We start from the raw sequence: 12751 nt of genomic DNA, 5'->3' as shown, positions 1-12751 counted from the left end.
CATCAATCTGGAGTAAATTTCCAAGGAAAATAAATTCTATTCTTCACAACTTTTCGCTCACTTAACGGATTTAGAGCCACAAATTGTCATGTCCTTGACAGCCAGCGACTAAATAAACTTTCCCACTAAACACTCCCTCGAAACGCCCCCGAAAACTGCCCCTAAGCTCGCCGCTCTGTATTTTAGGGGTTAAACAAGTCTGTGGCACAACACCTCGCGACGACATAAACCCAACATTTAAATAGTTATGAGAATGCCACACAGAGCCAGCCAGACCAGACGCTCGACTGCAGCATGCAACATAAAATGAAACTATTAGGGTAACAAAATGCCATGGACTTTAGTGCAGCATCAAAAGGGGCAACCAGAGGGAGAGATACTGACAGACAACAGAAGGCGAGATGCATACAGCTGATACCCTGTAATTGTGGAGCACATGCCCAATCAGTGGGTGATGCTTGCAACATTGTGTAAGCCTCAAGGATGTGTGTCTTAAATTTTATGCTATTTTATTTAAATTTATTTAAAATCAAAACATATTTTCCCAAAGACTTTTCCGTTTCTTTTGCAAAACAAAACGAAATTAATTTTATTTTTAACATATCACAATTATAGGGTATTCGTCCAGTTTTTAGTGCCTTTTCTTGTTGAATTTTTTTGTTGTGGTAATAAAAACTAATTAAATCTGCACGGTGGGAAAAAAACAAGTCCCTGAAACCAGAGACGGAGGAGGGAGCTCCCATCCAAAACAGACAGCGGGTAGAATAGAAGAGACTATGGGAATCTCTGCTCTGCTCTCTCATTTCTCCTCTCCTTTCTCTCTCATTCTCCATCGCTTCTCATTCACTTTGTAGTCATCGTCTAGTGCTCTGGTCTGGTTCTTTTTGGTCTGTGTAACATGTTTTAACACTTTACGTCTAGCCAGAGAAACAACAGGGATAGATAGAGAGAGAGAGTGAGAGAGAGAGAGATAAAGACAGTGATACAGTGAGAAGGAGTGAGAAAGTACAGGGATCTGTGGAGAGCAATTCAAAATCCCATTGAAAATTTAATAACCAAAAATGTTTTGGGGGTAAAAAGTTGCTGCCATTTTTTTTGCATCCTATTTCTGGCTCCTGGCTCCTGGCTCCTGGCTCCTGGCTCCGCTCTCCCCAGCTGCCAAATTGCTAAAGTGAGGCTCTCTCTGTGTCTCCATCTCTGTCCCTCTCCCTCTGGCGCACTCTGCTGCTGCTGCTGCTGCTAATTGTTGTTGTTATTCATTTATGTTTTATGCCGCATTTCCCGCTGTCGTTGTAGCTGCTGCATCTGTTTTACTTCTCTTTGGATACCCTGTAATGGCAGTGGGCAACCTGGGTATGTTTGACTTGTGCAGCAGTCCGAGTTCTCTTTGCATTAAAGGGTATCCCATAGTAGGTAGAGAGTACTTCCCTCCTTAGGTTTTTTGATGACAAAAAAACTTTTGCCTGGCAGACAGCAGCAGCAGCGAAGTATCCCCTCGTCCTCGCTCCCTCTGTGGATTGTTGTTGCACTTGTAATTATTATTGTTGGCACTTTTGATGCCCTGTAATTGTTGTTGTTGCTCCTCCAAAGTAATAAGCAGCCGCCGCTGCCGCAGAACCGCGGAAACAACCAAAAAACAAAGCCAAAAACAACAAAAATCACAGCAGAGCAGAGCAGAAGTGTCGACAAAACGAAAATGTAATAAAATTTTGTTGGCAAACTTCCGAAGCGACGAAGACGAGTGCCAAAACAGGAAGTTGAATGGGGCAGAGAAAGTGCGGGGGGTGAAGAGTGAAGTGGTAGTGGAGCGGGGGGCACACACACACACACCGACACATAATGGCGTCGTAAGCAGGTGTAATTGAATGGCCTAGACGCCACACCGCCCCACCACCACACCGCCACTTCACTCCCTTCGGTGGCTTCGGTGCTCCAGTGCTCCACTCCTTTGGGGAGTACTTCCGCTTTTGGCACGAGACTTGGAATCACTGCCGTCTGTCTCTGTCCCTGTCCCTGTCCCTGTCCCTGTCTACTCTCCTTGTCTCTGCCACTCTCTGTCGCTGTCGCTGTCTCTGTGTGTGAATTTTCCTCGCAGGAAAACTCTCACACTCCTAGATGCATTGTGCACTGGCATTAAATGTGATAATTGTATTAATTGCGCGACGGTTTGCCACAAAAGCAGGAAGGAAAAAAATGTGGTTAAGGGAAAACGCGCAGGGAAATGATGGCAAATGTTTGAGAGAATATTTAATCGGATAAGGATATGCCCCAAAAGTGGAAAAGGAAGCAGGAAAGAAGGTAGAAAGAATGCGCAGACAAAGGAAATATAATGAAAATTATTGGAAAGTTATATTTTCATTCAGAAATTGTTTTCTTAAATGGAAAAACAGAAGATGAAAAGTGTGGAAAGTGGCGCTAAATTCAAGGCAAATAAACATAAATTACTTGTAGTTAATATTATTATTATTTGATCCTTCCTAAAGTCATATTATTGCAATCATTCAATACCCCAAAGCCATTCCCCCTTAAATTACTCTCAAAATTAATTACCGAAATTAATAGTTGAAATTGGAATATGGCGAAATGGAGAAGCCATATTTAATTAGTCCTTAAATTGAGACCTCAAATGGGATTCCAAATGAGATTCTAACTAGGTTTATGACTTGACTACCCCTCGAAGCAGCAGGACAGCAACAGGACAACTGAAGAAGCCTTTGGGCAGGCGGCAAACACATCAAAGGCTTGCCACAGCACCAAAGGGCAAATGCTAATTTGTTATTTTATTGGCCAGGCCAAGACTACCCACCCGTCCCACTGCCACTCCTACTATCCCTGCAGAGAAGTGTCCTCCAGACACTTTAAAATTAAAAGCAAATTTGTCCAAAAGAAGCAACAGACAACCGCAAGGGACAGCACAGCACACCGCTCTCTACAGTCATTTATCATCGCCGCGTGGCGCAAACGGCGCCTAAGCTTCGGCGGACACTTGACAGCCAGGAAAATCCTAGAAGGAGCCACTGACATTGCGGATTAAAGCACTTTCCTTCGAGGCCTAAAGTTCAGAGAATGCCACAGAATGTTGCAGCAGCAGCAGCAGCAGCAGGAGGGAGGCTGGTCATCGAAACGAAAGATCAAACGAGAGAATCGAAAGATGGAATCTCTCCTCCAAATAGAAAGTGGAACAGAAATTGAGAAATTGATGATTGCCGCTGGGAAATCGACTGGGAAATTCTCCGATTCCGATTCTGATTCTGATTAAAATATGTAAATTTCCCTCAAGGAAAAGGCTGGCCGAAAGATGGAAAAGCGATGGAAATGCAAGAGAAATTATGAGAAATGGAAACCATGGCCCGCTTCCCCTGGAATTCTTTAAGTGGCATCCTCCACTCCCGTGTCTCCCCTCCTCCTCCTCCTCTTCCACCCCCTCCGATTGTCCATTTTGTCTCTGATTTCCCATCCGGCAATTGCTGTTCCTATCATTGGGATCCCATCTATGAGGAGTCCTCCCAGCCAGCTCCCCTTCTGATTGCCCGTTGCCCGATTCCATGAGCGGATCAACGCAATGGCAAAACAAACTTATGTCTGCCCCCCGCCTCTGCCGCCGTCTACTCCGTCTGTCCAGGAGGGAAGGGAGAAGCGACGTAAACAGCATGAAAGACGTTGCTAACAAGAGTCTAAGCCGCTTGCAGGAGGCCACAAATGATTCCAAGAGAGAGAAAGGGTGCGAAAGGGGAGAACGGGAAGCCGCAACAAAAACCCCACAGCTGTGGGTGGTCTAGGGAAAAGAGGAATTGTAGGTGGAGGGGGAGGGAATCGGTTAGCGATTCCTGCGATTGAATTCAAATTCCGTCGATGAATCCACTTCAAAGTCAAGATGAAACCGAGACACGAGGACATGGCGGATGCGCATCATCCTTCCCCCTGGAAGGAGCATCATCTTCGTTTTGGCTGCAGCTTCAAGTGGAAGTCCCCCTCCTTCCTGCCACCTTCCATCCTCGAATCCACATCCACATCGTAGCCCCAATCCTCATCCGAATCATCGTGGAACATCCTCCTTCCTTGGTTCGTTCCTTCCTTCGTGTTTATCCTGTTTTATCCTCGTTTGCCGCGCGGCGCCACTCAAGTGGAGTTCTCTCGGCTTTCTTTCCTGCCACCCGTCTCTTGAGGGAGGGGGTGTGGGGCAGGGGGCGTGCTTTGTTGTGGGGTTTAAATATTTTATTGATGTCATTTGGACAATCGACTCCTCGACTCCTCTCGAATGCTCACTTCACTGCCTCCTGCCTCTCCATACCCTTCATACCCTTCGTCCCCCTATCCCTGCATAATCCATCCCCCTCTTAAGTGTTGTCCTGCAATTCCATTCCATTCCCCCATCTGACGGGGTTTTCCTCCTCTTTTTCTTTTGTGGCTTAAACGATGGAAATCAAATCAAATTTCATAGGCCTCATTTGTGGCAATTACTGGATGGTCGGAGGGGGTAAGAGGACTGTGTCCTAGAGGGGAAGAATAAGAGTCATTGTGGGGTTAAGATTAACCCACAAGTTGACCACAAAACATGGAAATATTTATCTTTCTTTCAATTTTCATAAAGTTATTCCTTCGATTCGCTTTCCATTCCCATCCTTTTCCTTTGTGTTTGCTTTTGTTGCTTGCCAATAAATTGAACAATTTTCCATTTATGTGCGGGAAATGCACTTACAACTTTTCCAGCCCACGCTTCCCTGTCCCTGTCCCTTCCCATCTCTCTCTCTGCTGCAGGACCTTCTTTTGTGCGCTTCCTCCTTAAATAAACTGCTCGCTGCCCCTTTCCTTTTCCTTGGATCTCTGATAAAAATTGTGCGGAATGGAGCATGTTTCTCCACAAAAAAACTTTTCTCCCCCCACACACACACACATATGTGTGTACGCCCAGTCTCCTTCATTATTACATAGGTGCCACGCCCCGCCCCCCTTCTTTACGCCTAACACAAGGGGCATAGCTCTGTTGTTAGGCAGAGAGGAATGCTGCACAGCATAACGAATTTTTTTGCGTTTTTCTTTGGCTCTTTGTCTGTTTTCTGCACTCCCAAGGAAACTATTTTAAGGAATTGGCTAAGGAAATGCAAGGATAACTACGAGTAAAAGTATGTGCTAGAGAATGCAGTGGGATATCTTTTACATATCTCTCGTTCTTGTAATAATGTGGAAAAATGCAGTCGCAAGAATTGGGGGAAAAAATCATAGGTAAAAGGAGCATGAGTTTCCACTTAACGAGGAATCATCTTGCATTATTTCAGAGCATCATATTTCACTCTTTAAAATCTGTGCTCTCTAGAATTGTTAAATTTGTTCCTTAAAATCCAATAAAAATCAAAAAGCCCTGCTGTTTCGCCCGCCAAAAATAATGTCCCTTTATGGAAAATCGAGATCGATGGCTGATTCCCCCTCCAGCATCAACCATTTCCATGCCCTCTCTCGCGCTGTCGCCCTTCAAGAAGATCCCTGAAACATGCGCCACATTTTATTCCTTCTTTCTTATCTGTAATGATAGATGACACGCCTATACGCAACATGCCCGCAGGCGTGCAAGAGGAACAGACAACAATTTACAATAAATGGAGTTAAAAGTTACAATTCAAACGGTTTCCGCGGAGGAGGATGGAGCACGTGGGAAATGACAGCGGGGGGATATGGGTGGCAGCACGTCATGTTGCTGCTGATGCTGCTGCTGCTTCTGCTGCTGTTCTTTTTGTTGCTATTTTAAACGTGCGATAAGCCGACGCAATTTAATAGGAAAAATAACAATAAAATACGAGACAAGCGAGACACAGGACACATGCCTCATGGAGGGTGGGAGCTTCTGCCTGCCTCTGCAAACAGTCGAAAAATAAATGGTGAACGGGGGGGTGTGGGTGTGGGTGTGGTGCCCCCACTGTCGTATGACAAGGACACACGCAAGAGAGAGCGAGAGAAGTGTGCCACAGCCGCCGTCGCTGCTGCCGTTGCCATCGTCGTCGTGGAGCATATGTAAATATTTGCATAAAGGGCGACAGGCGACACCATCAACAGTAGCAGTAGCAGCAGCAGCAGCTGAAAGAGGACGTAGGGGACTAAAGTGGAGAAACCACTGGCAGCGAAAAATCTCAGCTTCAGACTAATGTGAGCATAATAGCTTTCGATTATCGAAAAGAGCAGTGAAAAGGAGAAAGGGAAAACAGCGAAGACAGCGAAAAGGTTACTCAAAAAGGATGCTCTTTAAAGGTGAAGACAACTCAAGGAGATACAAATATTGAAATAAGAGAAAGAAAGGATTTTAAAGAAGATGGAACTGCCATGGATCATCCCCTTAAAGTTCGATGTGAAAATAGCAAGAAATACGGAAAAAAAATAACAGAAAAATACTAAAAAAAAATATCAGCGAATGAAAGATAAATTCCTTTCCTTAACATTTATCCTTGTGTACATCGATTGTCCTACATTTATCAGTGATTCAAATCTATTAATGGTCGAATAACAAAAAATACTTCTCATAAATCCTACAAATCCCACAAATCCCCCATAGATTATTATGAAGAGACAACATTTTCCATTCCACATTTCCAAATTCTTGGGTCAAGAGGATAATTATTTGTGTAGACTGTTGAATGTTGAATGGGTAAAATGGTGAAGCGGCAAGCAGAGCGGGGGGGAGGGGAAGGCATTGAGTGGTTGAGTGGAGAGTGAAAAAGCAAACAAGCTGAATGGCTGTCAACTTGTGGTTTGACTCCCTAATACCCACTTCAAGGCACTGGAGCACTGGAACCACCCAACCTCCCTCGCTCTGCCCACTGAAACTCTGAAGTTCACAAGTTGTCTATCTTTTCAGCAGCCATAGCCCCAATCCCCCCACAACATTCCCACAGCCATGGCATTCCCTTAGCTTTCGACTCTCTTTTCAAATTGAATCAACACAATTTTCTTTGCCAGAATTATCATCATCATCATCATCCTTGTAGACGTTGTGACGGTGCTGTCGTCTTGGCGCTTGTTTTTTGTGCATAAGTGACCAAAGGACCTTTCTATCCCTTCCTTCAGTCTTGTCTTGTCTTTCTTCGACTGAACTTTTGTGGGACTTGTGACAAGCCACTTAATTACAAAATAATAAAGATTTTTCCACCGCAGACACTGCCGGCACGCCGACGCACGCTTTCATTAACACAATTCGCCCCACAAAAGTTTTATTCTAATTTCGCGGTCCATAATGACGACCTGGTTACCGGCCAGGAGTTGCTGCTGCTCTGCGCCCCGCGTCTCTCCCACTGGCCTGGCATCTTGTTAATTTCAATTTTGGCCGAGTCCTTGGACTCCTGTGCCCTCCACTGCAGTGGGACTCACGTGGAACATTGGGGGCCCAGCCAGAGATTTGGCGGAGCTGTTTGTCTGATTTGATTATTAATTGAAATTATGTTTGCCGCGACGCAACGCGCATTGAATCTCTGACAGTTTTGTGGCAGCCACAGAAGGGCGTTTGCCCAACCCCCACCATTCGACCCCATTCCCCATGCAAATCCCTGCAGACCATGCGATTGGCAGAAAATCTATTCTGATTATGGATTGCAAAGCGATGTTTGGGATGTTCAAGCGATAAAACTTTGAAATTTAAGATTTTCAGAGTTTTTTAATGCAGAGAAGATTAAGAAGAGATTGCAGATCATCTTTCAAATGGCAGAGGCACAGACTGCTAAAATGTCTTAAGTAAATATAAATAAATATAAATATAAAAGTCTTAAGTAAATATAAATAAATATAAATATAAAAGGAGGGATAAATAGCAAAAGCCGGGAACGGACTAACAAATTATCCATAAATATCATAAAAATATTATAAATTAAATTAAGCTTTACTTAAACTATAATTTAGAATACGAAATAATATTGAAAAATATGCTAGAATTTAAACGAATTAATTTACCGAAATAAGGCTTTCTTTTACATAGAACCCCTGTACTTCATCTATTAAAAATTAAAAAAAAAAAATACCAGTATTTAATCCTATATTTTAATTCGATTTATACCCGTACTAGGACACAATTTAGTCCATCAATTTATCATTAATTAGGTAGCTTAAGTACACCTCTTTATACCCCAATTTGTGCAACATTCTATAGGGGCAATGTTCCCTACTCAAAAGAATATCCTATTCCCCTACTCCCCGTAATCCACTATGGCAGGCACATCTCTCACTTTGATATGCAGAAACATGTCAGATGTTTGGGGTTTCATCCGTTGGAGCCCCCCCTCTGTGAAGTTCTCTCTTCTCTGACATCTATGATGACAGGCGGTGGCTCATGTGGTGTGTGTGTGTGTGTGTGTGTGTGTGTGTGTCATTCATTCCCATTCCAACTGATGTTGACACGTGCTACATCATCATAGATGGCGATTTTCTTTCTCCTGTGCCTCCTGTGTGCTGCCTGCCCCCTCTTTCACAACTCCACTCCACTCCTCTCTTGCTGATGCTTGTTTCCTCTGAGGCACGTACAAAACATAAAAGTAACTGCACTGCGCTTTGTTGAAATAGTTGCAAAAGGAAAGCGAACGAGCAGCAAAGCACCAGAGGGCCACCCGGGCGGCCACACAGGGCAGTGCAGAAAAAAGATTAGAAAAAAAAAATAAAACACGAAAGAAAAACCAGCATCCATCCAGCAGAACGTCCAAAATTTCGACTGGACTTCAAAGTGTTGCAAATTGCAGCGTCACGGAAAGTGCGAGAGAGATTTCCTTTCCGTCCTTCCTGCCTTCCCTTCCTTCGGTTGGAGTGCATTGCACCCAAAAAAGGGAACCAAAAAAAATACACGAATTCCCGCAGACAGATAGAAACAGAGATATGGCTCGTAAAAAATTGCATAGCCTAATGACACGACCAAAGACGATGGCATGAGAGAAGCAGCACAGCACAGCAGAGCTCACAAAAGATACTAAATCTTTTTCAAAGTGCGAGCCTACACATGGAAAGGGAGGCTTAATCGTAGTGGCGCCTGGGGGCGAATGCTTGATGAATGGTAGATTTATCTGAAGAATCTTTTGGGCCAGTACTCGAAGGGAAGTTCTCTCTATGGAATACAATTCGATTTCGTGTGCGCGAATATTTTTTGAATTGGAATTCTCTTTAGGAGTGGCAGAAATTTGAGATGCTGATCACAAAAGGTAATGAAAATATCTACCAGGACCTACAGTTGCCTTAAAAAAACCTTCAGAGCTCAATTTTACCAGCATTTAATATTTATCCATTTGAAATATTTAATGTTATCGCAATCACATCAGTAGTAAGCCACTTTAAGTACACACATCGATATAAACACACACACACACACACACACTCTGTGATGTAGGATGTATCCAAAGGTTATATGCCCCATCCTCCACACTACCCTCGGGGGACAGAGAAGTGAGGGAGAGAGAGAGAGAGGTTGCCACCGAATGGCAACTCTCACTTGACTGCCCTGAAAGTGCATTTCATGTTCAAATCAAAGTAAAGTAAAGGTTGCCCCAGCAGTCAGCAGACTGCTCCCCCAAGCCGTACTCTTCACCCACCCACAAAGTTCAAAGTTTTTCAATGATGCTACTTTAAGAATTTATGGAAAATGATGGTTACCATGGCCATCAGCTATCTGCTGATGGGAGAGCAGAAAGCAAAGGCAAAGGCAAACAAAAGCCGCTGGAAAAAACAAAGATATTTTGGAGGATGCCCTGAAAAAAGGCGCCAATGCCATTACCACAATGCAGTCATCGTCATCGTCGTCGCGATGTTGTGGTAAATATATCCTTGCAATGATTTTCAACGTCGTTCTGTTTACCCACGTTCCTTGTGTACCTTCATGGCCGCTTCAAAACCCAGTGAACTGCACGAAGCAGTGACTGCCATGGCCCTGGCCGGGAATATATTATTAAATCATACACAAGTTTTAGTTTAAGCGAAGCTTCGCTTTCTCTTAGATGGAATTTGCCGTGCTCTTAAGCCAGTTATGAATATGAGAGGCTTAAACGGCGCGCAGCGTACAACAAATTTCACAGTCAGCAGACACACGAAGAGCGGGAGAGGTAGAGAGAAGATTTCTTTCTGCGCTCAAGCGCTTAATTGAAGTCTCCGGATATGGGCAAAGGGAGGAAAGCGAAAAAATCAGGGATTTCGCCCATAAATCCTTGTAATTTGAGACAAGCGAGAAAAGAAGTCACCAGGCGCAGGAATCGATAAACGCTTAATTGGCCGCAAAAAAAAAGACATCTTGATGCAGTGGGGAAGTGCCAGAGAAACGAGAGTGCCTGAGGATTAGCTTGGCTCTCTCTCTCTCTCTTAGAGATATCCATCGGACATTGAAATGCTGGGGATTATCACAGACTACCTTTGTTTTCCCCCCACCTTCATTGGCATCCTTCATTAAAGTGTAAGTGGCACAAAATTTCATGCAATTTTAATGCGATAGCCACTGAGCCCCTGACCAGGCATCACAATTGCCGCAAGTTTTTATCCCTCCTCCGCCACATATGCCACCATTTTATGAGTACAATGGGGGGCTGCGGATCACATTGTAAATAAAACATTGTAGAGAATGACAAAAGGGCATCCATATCCATCGCCTCATCATAAAATGAACAACCAACGAACGAAGGCAAAAAAAAAACTCCGTTCAAAAGGCAGCGAAAGGCAAAGTGCCGCGGGTGCCGTCAAGTGCGAAATTTAAATTTGCATAAATTATACAATGGCCAGGACCCCAAAACGGAGAAAAGAGATCCAACTGAAAAAAAAATACCAAAAACAATGGCCACAAAATGTAGCACAAAAAAAAATATGCTTTTGTGTAAAGTCATGAAAGATATATGAGTGCGATAATCATGAGGGCGTGAGATTTGAGTGGCCATAAAGTGTTTGACAAGCGGCGAGTTGGGAAGGTAGGAGGCCCTAAGTGGATATGCAAGAAATGTTTTATGTTTCATATAATGTAGAGTGTAGTGTAGAAATACCTTGAAGTTGATGGTTATATCTTTCGGTCTTCTCTTCCCGAGACAAAATCAAAAAGAGCTATGATCATCCGCTCTGGGGGTCTGGAATTAACAGTAGAAATGTTTTATGAATAAAAATGTATCAAATAATGTAGAGTCCAGTATAGAATTACCTTGCATTTTACATATGCTCCTCCTCCGCTCTTAACTCTCTCTCAGTAATGGTACGGTTCTCCTTCCGCTGCTTAAAGATGCTGCTCTGTGACCATATCGCCTCATTTTATTTTCTTTTTTCACTCACTTGCGCTCGATTTTTTATTCCGCTCCTTTCCTTAGTCCTTGCGGTACATTTAACTGTTTTTATTCACATGCGCTTTCATTTTGCACTTTTCACTTTCACTCACTTGCGCTCGATTTCTAATTCCGCTCCTTTCTTTAGTCCTTGCGGTACATTTAACTGTTTTTCTTCACATGCGCTTTCATTTTTCACTTTTGCACTTTTCACTCACATGCGCTCAATTTCTTATTCCGCTCCTTTCTTTAGTCTTGCGGTACATTCAACTGTTTTTATTCACATGCGCTTTCATTTTTCACTTTTGCACTTTTCACTCATTTGCGCTCGATTTCTTATTCCGCTCCTTTCTTTAGTCCTTGCGGTACATTCAACTGTTTTTATTCACGTGCGCTTTCCTTTTTCACTTTTGCGCTTTCATTTTTCACGCCTTTCCCACTTTCCTCACTTGCGCTCAATTTCTTATTCCGCTCCTTTCTTTAGTCCTTGCGGTACATTCAACTGTTTTTATTCACATGCGCTCTCATTTTTCACTTTTGCACTTTTCACTTTCACTCATTTGCGCTCGATTTCTTATTCCGCTCCTTTCTTTAGTCCTTGCGGTACATTCAACTGTTTTTATTCACATGCGCTTTCATTTTTCACTTTTGCACTTTTCACTCACTTGCGCTCAATTTCTTATTCCGCTCCTTTCTTTAGTCCTTGCGGTACATTCAACTGTTTTATTCACATGCGCTTTACTTTTCACTTTCACTCATTTTCGCCTTCCTTTCCCTCCTTGCCGTCTGATGACCATCCTGTACGACAACAGCATAACACATTTTGATCACTAGAATCAGCGCGACAGCTGCTTTTTTGTATTTTTCACTGTACGACAACAGCATCACACATTTCGATCACTGGAACAAAGCGAGGGAATCAGCGCGACAGCTGGTTTGATTTATTTTTCACTGTACGACAACAGCATAAAATATTTCTATCACTGAAAAACAGCGGTGCAAGCAGCGCGACAGCTGCGACCCAATACAATTTTTTCAGGCCAGCTTTTTTTACATTTTTCGCTGTACGACAACAGCATAACACATTTCGATCACTGGAAAAGAGCGAGGGAATCAGCGCGACAGCTGCTTTTTTTGTATTTTTCACTGTACGACAACAGCATAACACATTTCGATCACTGGAAAAAAGCAAGGGAATCAGCGCGACAGCTGGTTTGTTTTATTTTTCACTGTACGACAACAGCATAAAATATTTCTATCACTGAAAAACAGCGGTGCAAGCAGCGCGACAGCTGCGACGTAACAAAATTTTTCAGGCCAGCTTTTTTTACATTTTTCGCTGTGCGACAACAGCATAACACATCTCGATCACTAGAATCAGCGCGACAGCTGATTTTTTTGTATTTTTTACTGTACGACAACAGCATAACACATTTCGATCACTGGAAAAGAGCGAGGGAATCAGCGCGACAGCTGTTCGTTATTCACTGTACGACAACAGCATA

General features: G+C 43.4%; 1 long non-coding RNA gene across 2 annotated transcripts in view; it reads right to left on the bottom strand.

Moving 5' to 3' along the window:
- Positions 1–11488, bottom strand: part of LOC121403969 — a 34550-nt gene extending 23062 nt beyond the window's left edge. For both annotated transcript variants that reach the window (XR_005967603.1, XR_005967604.1), the window contains exons 1-2: positions 11129–11488; positions 10977–11057 (exon numbers count right to left, since the gene is read on the bottom strand). This is a non-coding gene — a long non-coding RNA (uncharacterized LOC121403969). The remainder of the gene's footprint in view (positions 1–10976; positions 11058–11128) is intronic.
- Between the last annotated feature and the right edge of the window lie 1263 nt (positions 11489–12751).

This window comes from Drosophila obscura, unplaced genomic scaffold, assembly GCF_018151105.1.
Source record: "Drosophila obscura isolate BZ-5 IFL unplaced genomic scaffold, ASM1815110v1 contig_179, whole genome shotgun sequence".
NCBI classification, from domain to species: Eukaryota; Metazoa; Arthropoda; class Insecta; order Diptera; family Drosophilidae; genus Drosophila; species Drosophila obscura.
Note: the sequence above shows the minus strand (reverse complement) of the source record. Positions and strands in the feature narration are given on the sequence as shown.